This window comes from Crinia signifera, chromosome 8, assembly GCF_055691185.1.
Source record: "Crinia signifera chromosome 8, ASM5569118v1, whole genome shotgun sequence".
Classification (NCBI taxonomy): domain Eukaryota; kingdom Metazoa; phylum Chordata; class Amphibia; order Anura; family Myobatrachidae; genus Crinia; species Crinia signifera.
The window spans coordinates 73,845,735-73,862,890 of NC_139224.1; the positions used below are offsets into that span (position 1 = coordinate 73,845,735).

Below are 17,156 nucleotides of genomic sequence, written 5' to 3' on the forward strand. Positions count from 1 at the left end.
TTTTTCTGTAAGCCAAAACAGTTAGGAAACTTTTTTATTAGCTTACCTGGTTATAGAAGTAGAAGAGGGCAAAAAAGTGCCTGTATCCCACCTACATCCATACCACATTGGACACGCCCAATCTCGTCTGATCTTGGAAGCTAAGCAGTGTTGGGCCTGGTTAGTACTTGGGTGGGAGACCACATGGGAACCCCAGGTGCTGTAGGTTTTTTCCCATTACTGGCAAAATGTTTTTATTCTCTAGCTATTTAAATTGGAAACTTTTTATTTTTATTGCCAATACAGACATTTGGGAGAGGTCAAACAGACACAATAGCCATCACCTAAAAACTTACCACACTTTTTAGGCCCAATTCCAACTGATTTTTGCAGCTAAACATTGTTGAGCCTCTTTAGTAGTTTAATTTGAGACCACCTGCTTATATCATGTCCTGTAGGTCTTTTTACATTACCAACACATGATTTTTTTTTCAGTAAGCCAAAACAGTTAGGAAACTTTTTTATTAGCTTACCTGGTTATAGAAGTAGAAGAGGGCAAAAAAGTGCCTGTATCTCACCTACAGCCATACCACATTGGATACGCCCAATCTCGTCCGATCTTCAAAGCTAAGCAGTGTTGTGCCTGGTTAGTACTTGGGTGGGAGACCACATGGGAACACCAGGTGCTGTAGGTTTTTTCCCATTACTGGCCAATTGTTTTTATTCTCTAGCTATTTAAATTGGAAACTTTTTCTTTTTATTGCCAATACAGACATTTGGGAGAGGTCAAACAGACACAATAGCCATCACCTAAAGACTTACCACACTGTTTCGGCCCAATTCCAACTGCTTTTGGCAGCTAAACAGTGTTGAGCCTCTTTAGTAGTTTAATTTGAGACCACCTGCTAATATTATGTCCTGTAGGTCTTTTTACATTACCAACACATGCTTTTTTTCAGTAAGCCAATATAGTTAGGAACCTTTTTTATTAGCTTACCTGGTTATAGAAGTAGAAGAGGGCAAAAAAGTGCCTGTATCCCACCTACAGCCATACCACATTGGACACGCCCAATCTCGTCTGATCTTGGAAGCTAAGCAGTGTTGGGCCTGGTTAGTACTTAGGTGGAATTCCACATGGGAGCACCAGGTGCTGTAGGTTTTTTCCCATTACTGGCAAATTGTTTTTATTCTCTAGCTATTTAAATTGGAAACTTTTTCTTTTTATTGCCAATACAGACATTTGGGAGAGGTCAAACAGACACAATAGCCATCACCTAAAGACTTACCACACTGCTTAGGCCCAATTCCAACTGCTTTTGGCAGCTAAACATTGTTGAGCCTCTTTAGTAGTTTAATTTGAGACCACCAGCTTATATCATGTCCTGTAGGTCTTTTTACATTACCAACACATGATTTTTTTCAGTAAGCCAAAACAGTTAGGAAACTTTTATATTACCTCACCTGGTTATAGAAGTAGAAGGGGGCAAAAAAGTGCCTGTATCTCACCTACAGCCATACCACATTGGATACGCCCAATCTCGTCTGTTCTTTGAAGCTAAGCAGTGATGGGCCTGGTTAGTACTTGGGTAGGAGACCACATGGGAACACCAGGTGCTGTATGTTTTTTCCCATTACTGGCAAATTGTTTTTATTCTCTAGCTATTTAAATTGGAAACTTTTTTTTTTTTTATTGCCGGTACAGACATTTGGGAGAGGTCAAACAGACACAATAGCCATCACCTAAAGACTTACCACACTGTTTAGGCCCAATTCCAACTGCTTTTGGCAGCTAAACAGTGTTGAGCCTCTTTAGTAGTTTAATTTGAGACCACCTGCTAATATCATGTCCTGTAGGTCTTTTTACATTACCAACACATGATTTTTTTCAGTAAGCCAATACAGTTAGGAAACTTTTTTATTAGCTTACCTGGTTATAGAAGTAGAAGAGGGCAAAAAAGTTCCTGTATCTCACCTACAGCCATACCACTTTGGATACGCCCAATCTCGTCTGATCTTGGAAGCTAAGCAGTGTTGGGCCTGGTTAGTACTTGGGTGGGAGACCACATGGGAACACCAGGTGCTGTAGGTTTTTTCCCATTACTGGCAAGTTGTTTTTATTCTCTAGCTATTTAAATTGGAAACTTTTTCTTTTTATTGCCAATACAGACATTTGGGAGAGGTCAAACAGACACAATAGCCATCACCTAAAGACTTACCACACTGTTTCGGCCCAATTCCAACTGCTTTTGGCAGCTAAAGAGTGTTGAGCCTCTTTAGTAGTTTAATTTGAGACCACCTGCTAATATTATGTCCTGTAGGTCTTTTTACATTACCAACACATGCTTTTTTTCAGTAAGCCAATATAGTTAGGAACCTTTTTTATTAGCTTACCTGGTTATAGAAGTAGAAGAGGGCAAAAAAGTGCCTGTATCTCACCTACAGCCATACCACATTGGATACGCCCAATCCCGTCTGATCTTGTAAGCTAAGCAGTGTTGGGCCTGGTTAGTACTTAGGTGGTATTCCACATGGGAGCACCAGGTGCTGTAGGTTTTTTCCCATTACTGGCAAATTGTTTTTATTCTCTAGCTATTTAAATTGGAAACTTTTTCTTTTTATTGCCAATACAGACATTTGGGAGAGGTCAAAAAGACACAATAGCCATCACCTAAAGACTTACCACACTGTTTAGGCCCAATTCCAACTGCTTTTGGCAGCTAAACATTGTTGAGCCTCTTTAGTAGTTTAATTTGAGACCACCAGCTTATATCATGTCCTGTAGGTCTTTTTACATTACCAACACATGATTTTTTTCAGTAAGCCAAAACAGTTAGGAAACTTTTATATTAGCTTACCTGGTTATAGAAGTAGAAGGGGGCAAAAAAGTGCCTGTATCTCACCTACAGCCATACCACATTGGATACGCCCAATCTCATCTGTTCTTTGAAGCTAAGCAGTGATGGGCCTGGTTAGTACTTGGGTAGGAGACCACATGGGAACACCAGGTGCTGTATGTTTTTTTCCCATTACTGGCAAATTGTTTTTATTCTCTAGCTATTTAAATTGGAAACTTTTTTTTTATTGCCAGTACAGACATTTGGGAGAGGTCAAACAGACACAATAGCTATCACCTAAAAACTTACCACACTGTTTAGGCCCAATTCCAACTGCTTTTGGCAGCTAAACAGTGTTGAGCCTCTTTAGTAGTTTAATTTGAGACCACCTGCTAATATCATGTCCTGTAGGTCTTTTTACATTACCAACACATGATTTTTTTCAGTAAGCCAATACAGTTAGGAAACTTTTTTATTAGCTTACCTGGTTATAGAAGTAGAACAGGGCAAAAAAGTGCCTGTATCTCACCTACAGCCATACCACTTTGGATACGCCCAATCTCGTCTGATCTTGGAAGCTAAGCAGTGTTGGGCCTGGTTAGTACTTGGGTGGGAGACCACATGGGAACACCAGGTGCTGTAGGTTTTTTCCCACTACTTGCAAATTGTTTTTATTCTCTAGCTATTTAAATTGGAAACTTTTTCTTTTTATTGCCAATACAGACATTTGGGAGAGGTCAAACAGACACAATAGCTATCACCTAAAAACTTACCACACTGTTTAGGCCCAATTCCAACTGCTTTTGGCAGCTAAACAGTATTGAGCCTCTTTAGTAGTTTAATTTGAGACCACCTGCTAATATCATGTCCTGTAGGTCTTTTTACATTACCAACACATGATTTTTTTCAGTAAGCCAATACAGTAAGGAAACTTTTTTATTAGCTTACCTGGTTATAGAAGTAGAAGAGGGCAAAAAAGTGCCTGTATCTCACCTACAGCCATACCACTTTGGATATGTCCATTCTCGTCTGATCTTGGAAGCTAAGCAGTGTTGGGCCTGGTTAGTACTTGGGTGTGAGACCACATGGGAACACCAGGTGCTGTAGGTTTTTTCCCATTACTGGCAAATTGTTTTTATTCTCTAGCTATTTAAATTGGAAACTTTTTTTTATTGCCAGTACAGACATTTGGGAGAGGTCAAACAGACACAATAGCCATCACCTAAAAACTTACCACACTGTTTAGGCCCAATTCCAACTGCTTTTGGCAGCTAAACAGTGTTGAGCCTCTTTAGTAGTTTAATTTGAGAACACCTGCTAATATCATGTCCTGTAGGTCTTTTTACATTACCAACACATGATTTTTTTCTGTAAGCCAAAACAGTTAGGAAACTTTTTTATTAGCTTACCTGGTTATAGAAGTAGAAGAGGGCAAAAAAGTGCCTGTATCCCACCTACAGCCATACCACATTGGATACGCCCAATCTCGTCCGATCTTGGAAGCTAAGCAGTGTTGGGCCTGGTTCAGGGGCGGATTGGCCTGGCGGGAAACCGGGCCGTTTCCCGGTCGGCCGGTCCTTAAGACCCCAGAACCGGCCGCTCTCCCCCCTGTCTGGGCCGCGGACAGCTTATCCGCGACCACAGCGTTTTGCCCTGATCAAAGATGGCCGCGGGAGGGCTGCTGCGCATGCGCGGCCGCAAGCAGCTCCTCCCGCGGTGCTTTGCTAGTGTGCCCCAGATCCTCTCCAGCAGCAGAGCCAGCCTAGGGGGGAGCTGGTAAACGGCACCTGCTCCTGGGCTCCGGCAAGACGGTTTCCGAAAGGGGGCGTGGCCACGGGGGTTCCGTGATTAGGCCACGCCCCCAACTTTCCCTGGCCCTGCTCTGCAGTAGCTGGCTGCTGTGTGGTCCTGTGTGTCCTGTCCAGAAGCCAGGCAGGTAATGTGTGTTATTGTGTGTGCATGGACTGGGGACCACAGCACCACACACTGTGATACTGTGTGGGGATATACACTGTGTGTGCTGTCATGAAGGAGAGGGGCACGGGAGCAATTTCATAGTGCCCACCCCCCCTTGTACTGGGACTTGTAGTACAAGGATAACTATTATATCCCTGGCAGTCTGTCCCTGGCTTGCTGCATGGCTTACTGCACTGCTTTGTCTTAAGACATGTGCAGCATGGCCTCCCTATGTCCCTCTCCGACCTCTCTGCACCTTCTCCACCCTGCCAGCTCTTCCTCCCTCCCACATCACACGCATGTGCGGTCGATGGTGACATGATGTCATTCGCACTGCGCAACAGGAGGAAGGGAACCAAAAATCCCCCCAGGTACAAACAGGAACCTCGGGCAGGGCTGGGATTTGGATAGCATCAGTGGGACTCTGAGTTGGGCAGCAGGAGTCGGGTGGCGGTCAGCAGTCAGCCAAGAGTACCGCAGGCAGTGGCCAAATGTAATTTTGTTCCCCCCTAATCCAGCACCCAGGTCGAGTGACCCCTTAGCCCCCCCTCCTAGTTATGGCCCTGATATAGGCCCTCTTCATCAGGTCGGCACTAACACAAGGGTTAAGTGAGCTGGAACTGCATTCCGATTGGAGCCAGAACTGATTTATTTTAGAACATGAATATGGATCAATGCATGCTGTAATGCCCAGTACACATTACAGCACACACCGTAATGCCCAGTACACATTACAGTACACACCGTAATGCCCAGTACACATTACAGCACACACCGTAATGCCCAGTACACATTACAGCACACACCGTAATGCCCAGTACACATTACAGCACACACCGTTATGCCCAGTACACATTACAGCGCACACCGTAATGCCCAGTACACATTACAGCACACACCGTAATGCCCAGTACACATTACAGCACACACCGTTATGCCCAGTACACATTATAGTACACACCGTTATGCCCAGTATACATTACACCACACACCATAATGCCCAGTACACATAACAGCACACACCGTTATGCCCAGTACACATTACAGCACACACCGTTATGCCCAGTACACATTACAGCACACACCGTTATGCCCAGTATACATTACAGCACACACCATTATGCCCAGTACACATTACAGCATATACCGTAATGCCCAGTACACATTACAGCACACACCGTAATGCCCAGTACACATTATAGCACACACCGTAATGCCCAGTACACATTACAGTACACATTACAGCACACACCGTAATGCCCAGTACACATTACAGCACACACCGTAATGCCCAGTACACATTACAGCACACACCGTAATGCCCAGTACACATTACAGTACACACCGTAATGCCCAGTACACATTACAGCACACACCGTTATGCCCAGTACACATTACAGTACACACCGTTATGCCCAGTACACATTACAGCACACACCGTTATGCCCAGTACACATTACAGCACACACCGTAATGCCCAGTACACAATACAGCACACACCGTAATGCCCAGTACACATTATAGCACACACCGTAATGCCCAGTACACATTACAGTGCACATTACAGCACACACCGTAATGCCCAGTACACATTGCAGCACACACCGTAATGCCCAGTACACATTACAGCACACACCGTTATACCCAGTACACATTACAGCACACACCGTTATGCCCAGTACACATTACAGCACACACCGTAATGCCCAGTACACATTACAGCACACACCGTAATGCCCAGTACACATTATAGCACACACCGTAATGCCCAGTACACATTACAGTACACATTACAGCACACACCGTAATGCCCAGTACACATTACAGCACACACCGTAATGCCCAGTACACATTACAGCACACACCGTAATGCCCAGTACACATTACAGTACACACCGTAATGCCCAGTACACATTACAGCACACACCGTAATGCCCAGTACACATTACAGCACACACCGTAATGCCCAGTACACATTACAGCACACACCGTTATGCCCAGTACACATTACAGCACACATCGTAAGGCCCAGTACACATTACAGCACACACCGAAATGCCCAGTACACATTATAGCACACACCGTAATGCCCAGCACACATTACAGTACACATTACAGCACACACCGTAATGCCCAGTACACATTACAGCACACACCGTAATGCCCAGTACACATTACAGCACACACCGTTATGCCCAGTACACATTACAGTACACACCGTTATGCCCAGTACACATTACAGCACACACCGTTATGCCCAGTACACATTATAGTACACACCGTTATGCCCAGTATACATTACACCACACACCATAATGCCCAGTACACATTACAGCACACACCGTTATGCCCAGTACACATTACAGCACACACCGTTATGCCCAGTATACATTACACCACACACCGTAATGCCCAGTACACATTATTGCACACACCGTTATGCCCAGTACACATTACAGCACACACCGTAATGCCCAGTACACATTATAGTACACACCGTTATGCCCAGTATACATTACACCACACACCGTAATGCCCAGTACACATTATAGTACACACTGATATGCCCAGTACACATTATAGCACACACCGTTATGCCCAGTACACATTACAGCATACACCGTAATGCCCAGTCCACATTATAGCACACACCGTTATGCCCAGTACATATTATAGTACACACCGATATGCCCAGTACACATTATAGCACACACCGTTATGCCCAGTACACATTATAGCACACACTGATATGCCCAGTACACATTATAGCACACACCGATATGCCCAGTACACATTATAGCACACACCGATATGCCCAGTACACATTATAGAACACACCAATATGCCCAGTACACACCGATAAGTGCCGCTTACCTACATGCCTGTTGCTAGGGGTCATATGCTCCTTGCAGGGGTTACATGCTGGGGGGGCATTTTATGCTGGTTGCCACAGGGGAGAGGGCGTTTTATGCTGGTTGCCATGAGGCGGGAGGTGGGGGGGGTTGGCATTTTAGGTTCGTTGCCACAGTGGAAGGGGGGGGGGCATTTTTTGCTTTTTGCCAAGGAGGGGGAGAGAGGGGAGGGGGTCGTTGCCCAAGGGCTGGAAAAGCCGACATGCTGCTCAGCAGAGTAGATGAGCGGGCTATCATCATGGCGGTGGACTGGATGTGGCTGGAATAGCTGACACGCTGCTCTGAGTTGTTTTAGTCACATCCAGTCCCCCGCCACCCTGACAGCCCGCTCACCGCCACCTACTCTGCTGAGAGCGGCTGTTACAGCCACATCCCATCCTGTCATGTCCCCCCCCCGCTCTCAGCAGCGGATTGGACTCTGACACGGTAACCTGCTCTCAAAATGCAGGGCGCACGGCTTTAGGGTGCGCAGCGGCAGCAACCTGTAAAATCTAAAGTGATTGGCTGCCAGGCGGCCACTGTTCAATGATTGAGTCCCGGCGGCCGCTGCAGTGATTGGCTCGCAACGGCTCACGGCGGCGGCTCACAGGTACCGAATCTGCACAGCGCGTCCTCGGGGACCCCTTTAGTTTTAAAAACTGAGTCCCCGGGGACTGTTTTGGGGTAAAATACGCGCTATAGCGCGCTTTTGCGAACCCTGGGTCACTACATGCAGTGTAATGTGAATATGGGTCACTGCATGCAGTGTAATCTGAATATGGGTCACTACATACTGTGTAATGTGAATATGGGTCACTACGTGCAGTGTACTGTGAATATGGGTCACTACGTGCAGTGTAATGTCAATATGGGTCAATATGTGCTGTGTAATGTGAATATGGGTCACAACGTGCTGTGTAATGTGAATATGGGTCACTACGTGCAGTGTAATGTGACTATGGGTCACTACGTGCAGTGTAATGTCAATATGGGTCAATATGTGCTGTGTAATGTGACTATGGGTCACTACGTGCTGTGTAATGTGAATATGGGTCACTACGTGCAGTGTAATGGGAATATGGGTCACTACGTGCAGTGTAATGGGAATATGGGTCACTATGTGCTGTGTAATGTGACTATGGGTCACTACATGCTGTGTAATGTGAATATGGGTCACTACGTGCTGTGTAATGTGACTATGGGTCACTATGTGCTGGGTAATGTGAATATGGGTCACTACGTGCAGTGTAATGGGAATATGGGTCACTATGTGCGAATATTGGTCACTACATGCTGTGTAATGTCAATATGGGTCACTATTTGTGTAAGGTGAATATGGGTCACTACTTGTGTAAGGTAATAATTTGAACTGGGGGTACTACTCTGTGACGACACTAATTTCTTTTGATACTCTACCCTTTTTATTTGGTGTGCACCTTCAGCGTGCACTATTCCTTTCTAACATTTTTGCGGCAGGGCACAGTTTATAATTTGTAGGGGGCACTAAACACATGAGCACCAGCCCTTCGGGGGGGGGGGGGGGCACATTGGAAGGGAAGATGAGTTCTACCACCTCTCCATGACCATGTTAGGCCCTGCCGCTGGTGGTGGAGCCTTAATATGGGCAGAGTCATCCCTGTGCAGCAGCTCTTGCCGTTGGGCTCTCTTAAATAGTAGGGCCCTACCCCCTATTCTCCCCCTTAATCTGGCACTGCCTTTGCTTGGAGAAGGGTTTTGAAACATAGGTGAAACTAGCAGTGGGGCTAGAGGGCACCAGCCAAATTTTTGCATAGGTCACCCAATTGGGCCGGATCTACCCAGCAGGCAATGCAGGAGTTTTTCACGTGGCTGAGGATCATCAACAACAGTAATAATTAATATATGATGCAGTGCAGCCTGGCTCTGTGTGTCTGGAAGCAGTGGTAAAAACATATATTCCCCTCAAGACGTCCCCTATTCCTCCTCTTCTCTCATCTCCCCCTGTTCCTCCTCCTTTCATGTGTACCCCTGTTCCTCTCTTCTTATGTCTGCCCGTTTCTCTCCCTCTCTCACATCTCCCCATGTCCTCTCCCTCTCTTACATCTAACCCTGTCCTCTCCTCCTCTCACATCTCCCCGTCCTCTCCCTCTCTTACATCTCCACCTGTCCTCTCCTCCTCTCACATCTCCCCCTGTCCTCTCCTTCTTTCACATCTCCACCTGTTTCTCTCCCTCTTTCATCTAAATGTTTCTCTCCTCCTCTCAAGTCTCCCCCTGTTCCTCTCCTCCTCCCACATATCCCCGTTCCTCTCCTCCTCTCACATCTCCCCCTATTACTCTTACATCTCCTCCTCTCACGTCTCCCCGTTCCTCCTTTCACCTCTACCCCTGAACCTCCTCCTTTCACCTCTCCCCCTGTTACTTCTCTCATGTCTCTTCCGTGTTCCTTCTTCTGTCATGTCTCCCCCTGTTCCTCTCTCATGTCTAACCCTTTTATTTCTCCCCCTGTTACCCTCTCACATCTTCCCCTGTTCCTCTCCTCTCACGTCTCCCCCTGTTACTCTCATGTCTCCCCCTGTTCATCTCCTCCTCTCAGGCCTCTCCCTGTTCCTTCTCCTCTCTCATCTCTCCCTGCTCCTCATCTGAAGTGTCTCAGTTCCTCCTCTCACGTCTCTACCTGTTACTCCTCCTTTTAAGTCTCCCCCTTTACCTCCTCTTGCGTGTCCCCTTGTTCCTCCTCCCACATTTTCCTCTGTTCCTGTTCTAATGGGCCCTACACACATGCTGATGTGTGCAGGGCTACCTAGCTATGCTAGGTCGGGCTGTGCTGCGCCGCTATCGCCTAGCACACAGAGCTGACAGCCCACACACAGAGCGAGCTGTCAGCTCTGTGTGCTAAGCGAGCGGACAGCGCCAGTGTTCTCCGGTGGGAGAACACTGCCGATGCCGAGATTGATGGACACTGTCCATCAATCTCGGCCACCGATAAAGACGCGCGGGGAGGCGCACGGATGCCGATACAGCCCCCACACATACACCGATGTGAGGGCATTTGCTAAGCGACTTTGCCAAACTAAGCAAAATCGCTTAGAAAATGCCTTACTATCGGCATGTGTGTAGGCCGTATAACTCTCACATCTCCCCAGGGAAGATGGCAGTGCCTATTTTTAGTCCCAGTACAGTCCTGGAGTGTGTGTGGTACAAGGCAGGAGGAAGCTGTTGCTTTTGATAAGGGGGTTCCCTGCCTTTCCCTCTTTAAAAGACTCCACCTCCTTCATTGACTCCACCCCTTTTGTAGGGCTGCTTTTAGAAATTTCCCTGGCTGGTTTTTCATCCCAATCCGCCCCTGGCCTGGTTAGTACTTGGGTGGGAGACCACATGGGAACACCAGGTGCTGTAGGTTTTTTCCCATTACTGGCAAATTGTTTTTATTCTCTAGCTATTTAAATTGGAAACTTTTTCTTTTTATTGCCAATACAGACATTTGGGAGAGGTCAAACAGACACAATAGCCATCACCTAAAGACTTACCACACTGTTTAGGCCCAATTCCAACTGCTTTTGGCAGCTAAACATTGTTGAGCCTCTTTAGTAGTTTTATTTGAGACCACCTGCTAATATCATGTCCTGTAGGTCTTTTTACATTACCAACACATGATTTTTTTCTGTAAGCCAAAACAGTTAGGAAACTTTTTTATTAGCTTACCTGGTTATAGAAGTAGAAGAGGGCAAAAAAGTGCCTCTATCCCACCTACAGCCATACCACATTGGACACGCCCAACCTCATCCGATCTTGGAAGCTAAGCAGTGTTAGGCCTGGTTAGTACTTGGGTGGGAGACCACATGGGAACCCCAGGTGCTGTAGGTTTTTTCCCATTACTGGCAAATTGTTTTTATTCTCTAGCTATTTAAATTGATAACTTTTTATTTTTATTGCCAATACAGACATTTGGGAGAGGTCAAACAGACACAATAGCCATCACCTAAAAACTTACCACACTTTTTAGGCCCAATTCCAACTGATTTTGGCAGCTAAACATTGTTGAGCCTCTTTAGTAGTTTAATTTGAGACCACCTGCTTATATCATGTCCTGTAGGTCTTTTTACATTACCAACACATGATTTTTTTTTCAGTAAGCCAAAACAGTTAGGAAACTTTTTTATTAGCTTACCTAGTTATAGAAGTAGAAGAGTGCAAAAAAGTGCCTGTATCCCGGCTGTATCCCACCTACAGCCATACCACATTGGATGCGCCCAATCTTGTCCGATCTTGGAAGCTAAGCAGTGTTGGGCCTGGTTAGTACTTGGGTGGGAGACCACATGGGAACACCAGGTGCTGTAGGTTTTTTTCCCATTACTGGCAAATTGTTTTTATTCTCTAGCTATTTAAATTGGAAACTTTTTCTTTTTATTGCCAATACAGACATTTGGGAGAGGTCAAACAGACACAATAGCCATCACCTAAAGACTTACCACACTGTTTAGGCCCAATTCCAACTGCTTTTGGCAGCTAAACAGTGTTGAGAATCTTTAGTAGTTTAATTTGAGAACACCTGCTAATATCATGTCCTGTAGGTCTTTTTACATTACCAACACATGATTTTTTTCTGTAAGCCAAAACAGTTAGGAAACTTTTTTATTAGCTTACCTGGTTATAGAAGTAAAAGAGGGCAAAAAAGTGCCTATATCCCACCTACAGCCATAACACATTGGATATGCCCAATCTCGTCCGATCTTGGAAGCTAAGCAGTGTTTGGCCTGGTTAGTACTTGGGTGGGAGACCACATGGGAACACCAGGTGCTGTAGGTTTTTCCCATTACTGGCAAATTGTTTTTATTCTCTAGCTATTTAAATTGGAAACTTTTTCTTTTTATTGCCAATACAGACATTTGGGAGAGGTCAAACAGACACAATAGCCATCACCTAAAGACTTACCACACTGTTTCGGCCCAATTCCAACTGCTTTTACCAGCTAAACAGTGTTGAGCCTCTTTAATAGTTTAATTTGAGACCACCTGCTAATATTATGTCCTGTAGGTCTTTTTACATTACCAACACATGATTTTTTTCAGTAAGCCAAAACAGTTAGGAAACATTTTTATTACCTTACCTGGTTATAGAAGTAGAAGAGGGCAAAAAAGTGCCTGTGTCTCACCTACAGCCATACCAGGCCCAACACTGCTTAGCTTCCAAGATCAGACGAGATTGGGCCTATCCAATGTGGTATGGCTGTAGGTGAGATACAGGCACTTTTGTGCCCTCTTCTACTTCTATCACCAGGTAAGCTAATAAAAAAGTTTCCTAACTGTATTGGCTTACAGAAAAAAAACATGTGTTGGTAATGTAAAAAGACCTACAGGACATGATATTAGCAGGGGGTCTTAAATTAAACTACTAAAGAGGCTCAACAATGTTTAGCTGCCAAAAGCAGTTGGAATTGGGCCTAAGATGTGTGGTAAGTCTTTAGGTGATGGCTATTGTGTCTGTTTGACCTCTTTCAAATGTCTGTACTCGCATTAAAAAGAAAAAGTTTCCAATTTAAATAGCTAGAGAATAAAATCAATTTGCCAGTAATGTGAAAAAACCTACAGCACCTGGTGCTCCCATGTGGTCTCCCACCCAAGTACTAACCAGGCCCAACACTGCTTAGCTTCCAAGATCAGACGAGATTGGGCCTATCCAATGTGGTATGGCTGTATATGAGATACAGGCACTTTTTTGCCCTCTTCTAATTCTATCACCAGGTAAGCTAATAAAAAAGTTTCAGAACTGTATTGACTTACTGAAAAAAATCCTGTGTTGGTAATGTAAAAAGTCCTACAGGACATGATATTAGCAGGGGGTCTTAAATTAAACTACTAAAGAGGCTCAACAATGTTTATCTGCCAAAAGCAGTTGGAATCGGGCCTAAGCAGTGTTGTAAGTCTTTAAGTGATGGCTATTGTGTCTGTTTGACCTCTTCCAAATGTCTGTACTCGCAATAAAAAGAAAAAGTTTCCAATTTAAATAGCTAGAGAATAAAAACAATTTGCCAGTAATGTGAAAAAACCTACAGCACCTGGTGTTCCCATGTGGTCTCCCACCCAAGTACTAATCAGGCCCAACACTGCTTAGCTTCCAAGATCAGACAAGATTGGGCCTATCCAATGTGGTATGGCTGTAGATGAGATACAGGCACTTTTTTGCCCTTTTCTACTTCTATCACCAGGTAAGCTAATAAAAAAAGTTTCCTAACTGTATTGGCTTACTGAAAAAAATCATGTGTTGGTAATGTAAAAAGTCCTACAGGACATGATATTAGCAGGGGGTCTTAAATTAAACTACTAAAGAGGCTCAACACTGTTTAGCTGCCAAAAGCAGTTGGAATTGGGCCTAAACAGTGTTGTAAGTCTTTAGGTGATGGCTATTGTGTCTGTTTGACCTCTTCCAAATGTCAGTGTTGGCAATAAAAAGAAAAAGTTTCCAATTTAAATAGCTAGAGAATAAAAACAATTTGCCAGTAATGTGAAAAAACCTACAGCACCTGGTGTTCCCATGTGGTCTCCCACACAAGTACTAACCAGGCCCAACACTGCTTAGCTTCCAAGTTTAGACGAGATTGGGCCTATCCAATGTGGTATGGCTGTAGATGAGATGCAGGCACGTTTTTGCCCTCTTCTACTTCTATCACCAGGTAAGCTAATAAAAAAGTTTCCTAACTGTATTGGCTTACTGAAAAAAATCATGTGTTGGTAATGTAAAAAGTCCTACAGGACATGATATTAGCAGGGGGTCTTAAATTAAACTACTAAAGAGGCTCAACACTGTTTAGCTGCCAAAAGCAGTTGGAATTGGGCCTAAACAGTGTGGTAAGTCTTTAGGTGATGGCTGTTGTGTCTGTTTGACCTTTTCCAAATGTCTGTGCTGGCAATAAAAAGAAAAAGTTTCCAATTTAAATAGCTATAGAATAAAAACAATTTGCCAGTAATGTGAAAAAACCTACAGCACCTGGTGTTCCCATGTGGTCTCCCACCCAAGTACTAACCAGGCCCAACACTGCTTAGATTCCAAGATCAGACAAGATTGGGCCTATCCAATGTGGTATGGCTGTAGGTGAGATACAGGCACTTTTTTGCCCTCTTCTACTCCTATCAGCAGGTAAGCTAATATAAAAGTTTCCTAACTGTATTGGCTTACTGAAAATAATCATGTGTTGGTAATGTAAAAAGTCCTACAGGACATGATATTAGCAGGGGGTCTTAAATTAAACTACTAAAGAGGCTCAACACTGTTTAGCTGCCAAAAGCAGTTGGAATTGGGCCTAAACAGTGTGGTAATAGGTGATGGCTATTGTGTATGTTTGACCTTTTCCAAATGTCTGTGCTGGCAATAAAAAGAAAAAGTTTCCAATTTAAATAGCTAGAGAATAAAAACAATTTGCCAGTAATGTGAAAAAACCTACAGCACCTGGTGTTCCCATGTGGTCTCCCACCTAAGTACTAACCAGGCCCAACACTGCTTAGCTTCCAAGATCAGACGAGATTGGGCCTATCCAATGTGGTATGGCTGTAGGTGAGATACAGGCACTTTTTTGCCCTCTTCTACTCCTATCAGCAGGTAAGATAATAAAAAAGTTTCCTAACTGTATTGGCTTACTGAAAAAAATCATGTGTTGGTAATGTAAAAAGTCCTACAGGACATGATATTAGCAGGGGGTCTTAAATTAAACTACTAAAGAGGCTCAACACTGTTTAGCTGCCAAAAGCAGTTGGAATTGGGCCTAAACAGTGTGGTAAGTCTTTAGGTGATGGCTATTGTGTCTGTTTGAGCTTTTCCAAATGTCTGTGCTGGCAATAAAAAGAAAAAGTTTCCAATTTAAATAGCTAGAGAATTAAAACAATTTGCCAGTAATGTGAAAAAACCTACAGCACCTGGTGTTCCCATGTGGTCTCCCACCCAAGAACTAACCAGGCCCAACACTGCTTAGCTTCCAAGATCAGACGAGATTGGGCCTATCCAATGTGGTATGGCTGTAGGTGAGATACAGGCACTTTTTTGCCCTCTTCTACTCCTATCAGCAGGTAAGCTAATAAAAAAGTTAACTAACTGTATTGGCTTACTGAAAAAAAAATCATGTGTTGGTAATGTAAAAAGTCCTACAGGACATTATATTAGCAGGGGGTCTTAAATTACACTACTAAAGAGGCTCAACACTGTTTAGCTGCCAAAAGCAGTTGGAATTGGGACTAAACAGTGTGGTAAGTCTTTAGGTGATGGCTACTGTGTCTGTTTGACCTCTTCCAAATGTCTGTGCTGGCAATAAAAAGAAAAAGTTTTCAATTTAAATAGCTAGAGAATAAAAACAATTTGCCAGTAATGTGAAAAAACCTACAGCACCTGGTGTTCCCATGTGGTCTCCCACCCAAGTACTAACCAAGCTCAACACTGCTTAGCTTCTAAGATCAGACGTAATTGGGCCTATCCAATATGGTATGGCTGTAGGTGAGATACAGGCACTTTTTTGCCCTCTTCTACTTCTATCACCAGGATAGCTAATAAAAAAGTTTCCTAACTGTATTGGCTTACTGAAAAAAATCATGTGTTGGTAATGTAAAAATACCTACAGGACATGATATTAGCAGGGGGTCTTAAATTAAACTACTAAAGAGGCTCAACACTGTTTAGCTGCCAAACGCAGTTGGAATTGGGCCTAAACAGTGTGGTAAGTCTTTAGGTGATGGCTATTGTGTCTGTTTGACCTCTTCCAAATGTCTGTGCTGGCAATAAAAAGAAAAAGTTTCCAATTTAAATAGCTAGAGAATAAAAACAATTTGCCAGTAATGTGAAAAAACCTACAGCACCTGGTGTTCCCATGTGGTCTCCCACCCAAGTACTAACCAGGCCCAACACTGCTAACCTTCCAAGATCAGACGAGATTGGGCCTATCTAATGTGGTATGGCTGTAGGTGAGATACAGGCACTTTTGCCCACTTCTACTTCTATCACCAGGTAAGCTAATAAAAAAGTTTCCTAAGTGTATTGGCTTACTGAAAAAAATCATGTGTAGGTAATGTAAAAAGACCTACAGGACATGATATTAGCAGGGGGTCTTAAATTAAACTACTAAAGAGGCTCAACACTGTTTAGCTGCCAAACGCAGTTGGAATTGGGCCTAAACAGTGTGGAAAGTCTTTAGGTGATGGCTATTGTGTCTGTTTGACCTCTTCCAAATGTCTGTGCTGGCAATAAAATGAAAAGGTTTCCAATTTAAATAGCTAGAGAATAAAAACAATTTGTCAGTAATGTGAAAAAACCTACAGCACCTGTTGTTCCCATGTGGTCTCCCACCCAAGTACTAACCAGGCCCAACACTGCTTAGCTTCCAAGAACAGACGAGATTGGGCCTATCCAATGTGGTATGGCTGTAGGTGAGATACAGGCACTTTTTTGCCCTCTTCTACTCCTATCAGCAGGTAAGCTAATAAAAAAGTTTCCTAACTGTATTGGCTTACTGAAAAAAATCATGTGTTGGTATTGTA

The 17,156-nt window shown here is 44.1% G+C and overlaps 16 non-coding genes and 5 pseudogenes across 16 annotated transcripts; 12 read left to right on the top strand and 9 right to left on the bottom strand.

The window, feature by feature from the left end:
* Window positions 1-89: 89 nt before the first annotated feature.
* LOC146032706 (5S ribosomal RNA) lies at window positions 90-208 on the top strand. The gene has a single exon (XR_014458129.1). It is a non-coding gene; the product is annotated as a 5S ribosomal RNA (ribosomal RNA).
* A 347-nt stretch (window positions 209-555) lies between these two features.
* LOC146027643 (5S ribosomal RNA) lies at window positions 556-674 on the top strand. The gene has a single exon (XR_014455033.1). It is a non-coding gene; the product is annotated as a 5S ribosomal RNA (ribosomal RNA).
* Window positions 675-1,019: 345 nt separating this feature from the next.
* On the top strand, window positions 1,020-1,138 carry LOC146034672 (5S ribosomal RNA). The gene has a single exon (XR_014460077.1). It is a non-coding gene; the product is annotated as a 5S ribosomal RNA (ribosomal RNA).
* Window positions 1,139-1,483: 345 nt separating this feature from the next.
* Window positions 1,484-1,602, top strand: LOC146028451 (5S ribosomal RNA; annotated as a pseudogene).
* A 347-nt stretch (window positions 1,603-1,949) lies between these two features.
* Window positions 1,950-2,068, top strand: LOC146030958 (5S ribosomal RNA). The gene has a single exon (XR_014456438.1). It is a non-coding gene; the product is annotated as a 5S ribosomal RNA (ribosomal RNA).
* A 345-nt stretch (window positions 2,069-2,413) lies between these two features.
* On the top strand, window positions 2,414-2,532 carry LOC146027614 (5S ribosomal RNA). Its single transcript, XR_014455007.1, has one exon. It is a non-coding gene; the product is annotated as a 5S ribosomal RNA (ribosomal RNA).
* A 345-nt stretch (window positions 2,533-2,877) lies between these two features.
* On the top strand, window positions 2,878-2,996 carry LOC146028253 (5S ribosomal RNA; annotated as a pseudogene).
* Window positions 2,997-3,340: 344 nt separating this feature from the next.
* Window positions 3,341-3,459, top strand: LOC146030959 (5S ribosomal RNA). Its single transcript, XR_014456440.1, has one exon. It is a non-coding gene; the product is annotated as a 5S ribosomal RNA (ribosomal RNA).
* A 345-nt stretch (window positions 3,460-3,804) lies between these two features.
* LOC146028541 (5S ribosomal RNA) lies at window positions 3,805-3,923 on the top strand (annotated as a pseudogene).
* Window positions 3,924-11,386: 7,463 nt separating this feature from the next.
* On the top strand, window positions 11,387-11,505 carry LOC146033530 (5S ribosomal RNA). Its single transcript, XR_014458938.1, has one exon. It is a non-coding gene; the product is annotated as a 5S ribosomal RNA (ribosomal RNA).
* Window positions 11,506-11,863: 358 nt separating this feature from the next.
* LOC146031187 (5S ribosomal RNA) lies at window positions 11,864-11,982 on the top strand. Its single transcript, XR_014456659.1, has one exon. It is a non-coding gene; the product is annotated as a 5S ribosomal RNA (ribosomal RNA).
* A 346-nt stretch (window positions 11,983-12,328) lies between these two features.
* LOC146027414 (5S ribosomal RNA) lies at window positions 12,329-12,447 on the top strand. The gene has a single exon (XR_014454816.1). It is a non-coding gene; the product is annotated as a 5S ribosomal RNA (ribosomal RNA).
* Window positions 12,448-13,220: 773 nt separating this feature from the next.
* On the bottom strand, window positions 13,221-13,339 carry LOC146035119 (5S ribosomal RNA). Its single transcript, XR_014460522.1, has one exon. It is a non-coding gene; the product is annotated as a 5S ribosomal RNA (ribosomal RNA).
* A 345-nt stretch (window positions 13,340-13,684) lies between these two features.
* On the bottom strand, window positions 13,685-13,803 carry LOC146035112 (5S ribosomal RNA). Its single transcript, XR_014460516.1, has one exon. It is a non-coding gene; the product is annotated as a 5S ribosomal RNA (ribosomal RNA).
* Window positions 13,804-14,149: 346 nt separating this feature from the next.
* On the bottom strand, window positions 14,150-14,268 carry LOC146027697 (5S ribosomal RNA). The gene has a single exon (XR_014455085.1). It is a non-coding gene; the product is annotated as a 5S ribosomal RNA (ribosomal RNA).
* A 345-nt stretch (window positions 14,269-14,613) lies between these two features.
* On the bottom strand, window positions 14,614-14,732 carry LOC146033682 (5S ribosomal RNA). Its single transcript, XR_014459091.1, has one exon. It is a non-coding gene; the product is annotated as a 5S ribosomal RNA (ribosomal RNA).
* Window positions 14,733-15,072: 340 nt separating this feature from the next.
* LOC146033109 (5S ribosomal RNA) lies at window positions 15,073-15,191 on the bottom strand. The gene has a single exon (XR_014458519.1). It is a non-coding gene; the product is annotated as a 5S ribosomal RNA (ribosomal RNA).
* A 345-nt stretch (window positions 15,192-15,536) lies between these two features.
* LOC146034497 (5S ribosomal RNA) lies at window positions 15,537-15,655 on the bottom strand. Its single transcript, XR_014459904.1, has one exon. It is a non-coding gene; the product is annotated as a 5S ribosomal RNA (ribosomal RNA).
* Window positions 15,656-16,002: 347 nt separating this feature from the next.
* Window positions 16,003-16,121, bottom strand: LOC146029186 (5S ribosomal RNA; annotated as a pseudogene).
* Window positions 16,122-16,466: 345 nt separating this feature from the next.
* Window positions 16,467-16,585, bottom strand: LOC146028267 (5S ribosomal RNA; annotated as a pseudogene).
* A 343-nt stretch (window positions 16,586-16,928) lies between these two features.
* LOC146035120 (5S ribosomal RNA) lies at window positions 16,929-17,047 on the bottom strand. Its single transcript, XR_014460523.1, has one exon. It is a non-coding gene; the product is annotated as a 5S ribosomal RNA (ribosomal RNA).
* Window positions 17,048-17,156: the final 109 nt, after the last annotated feature.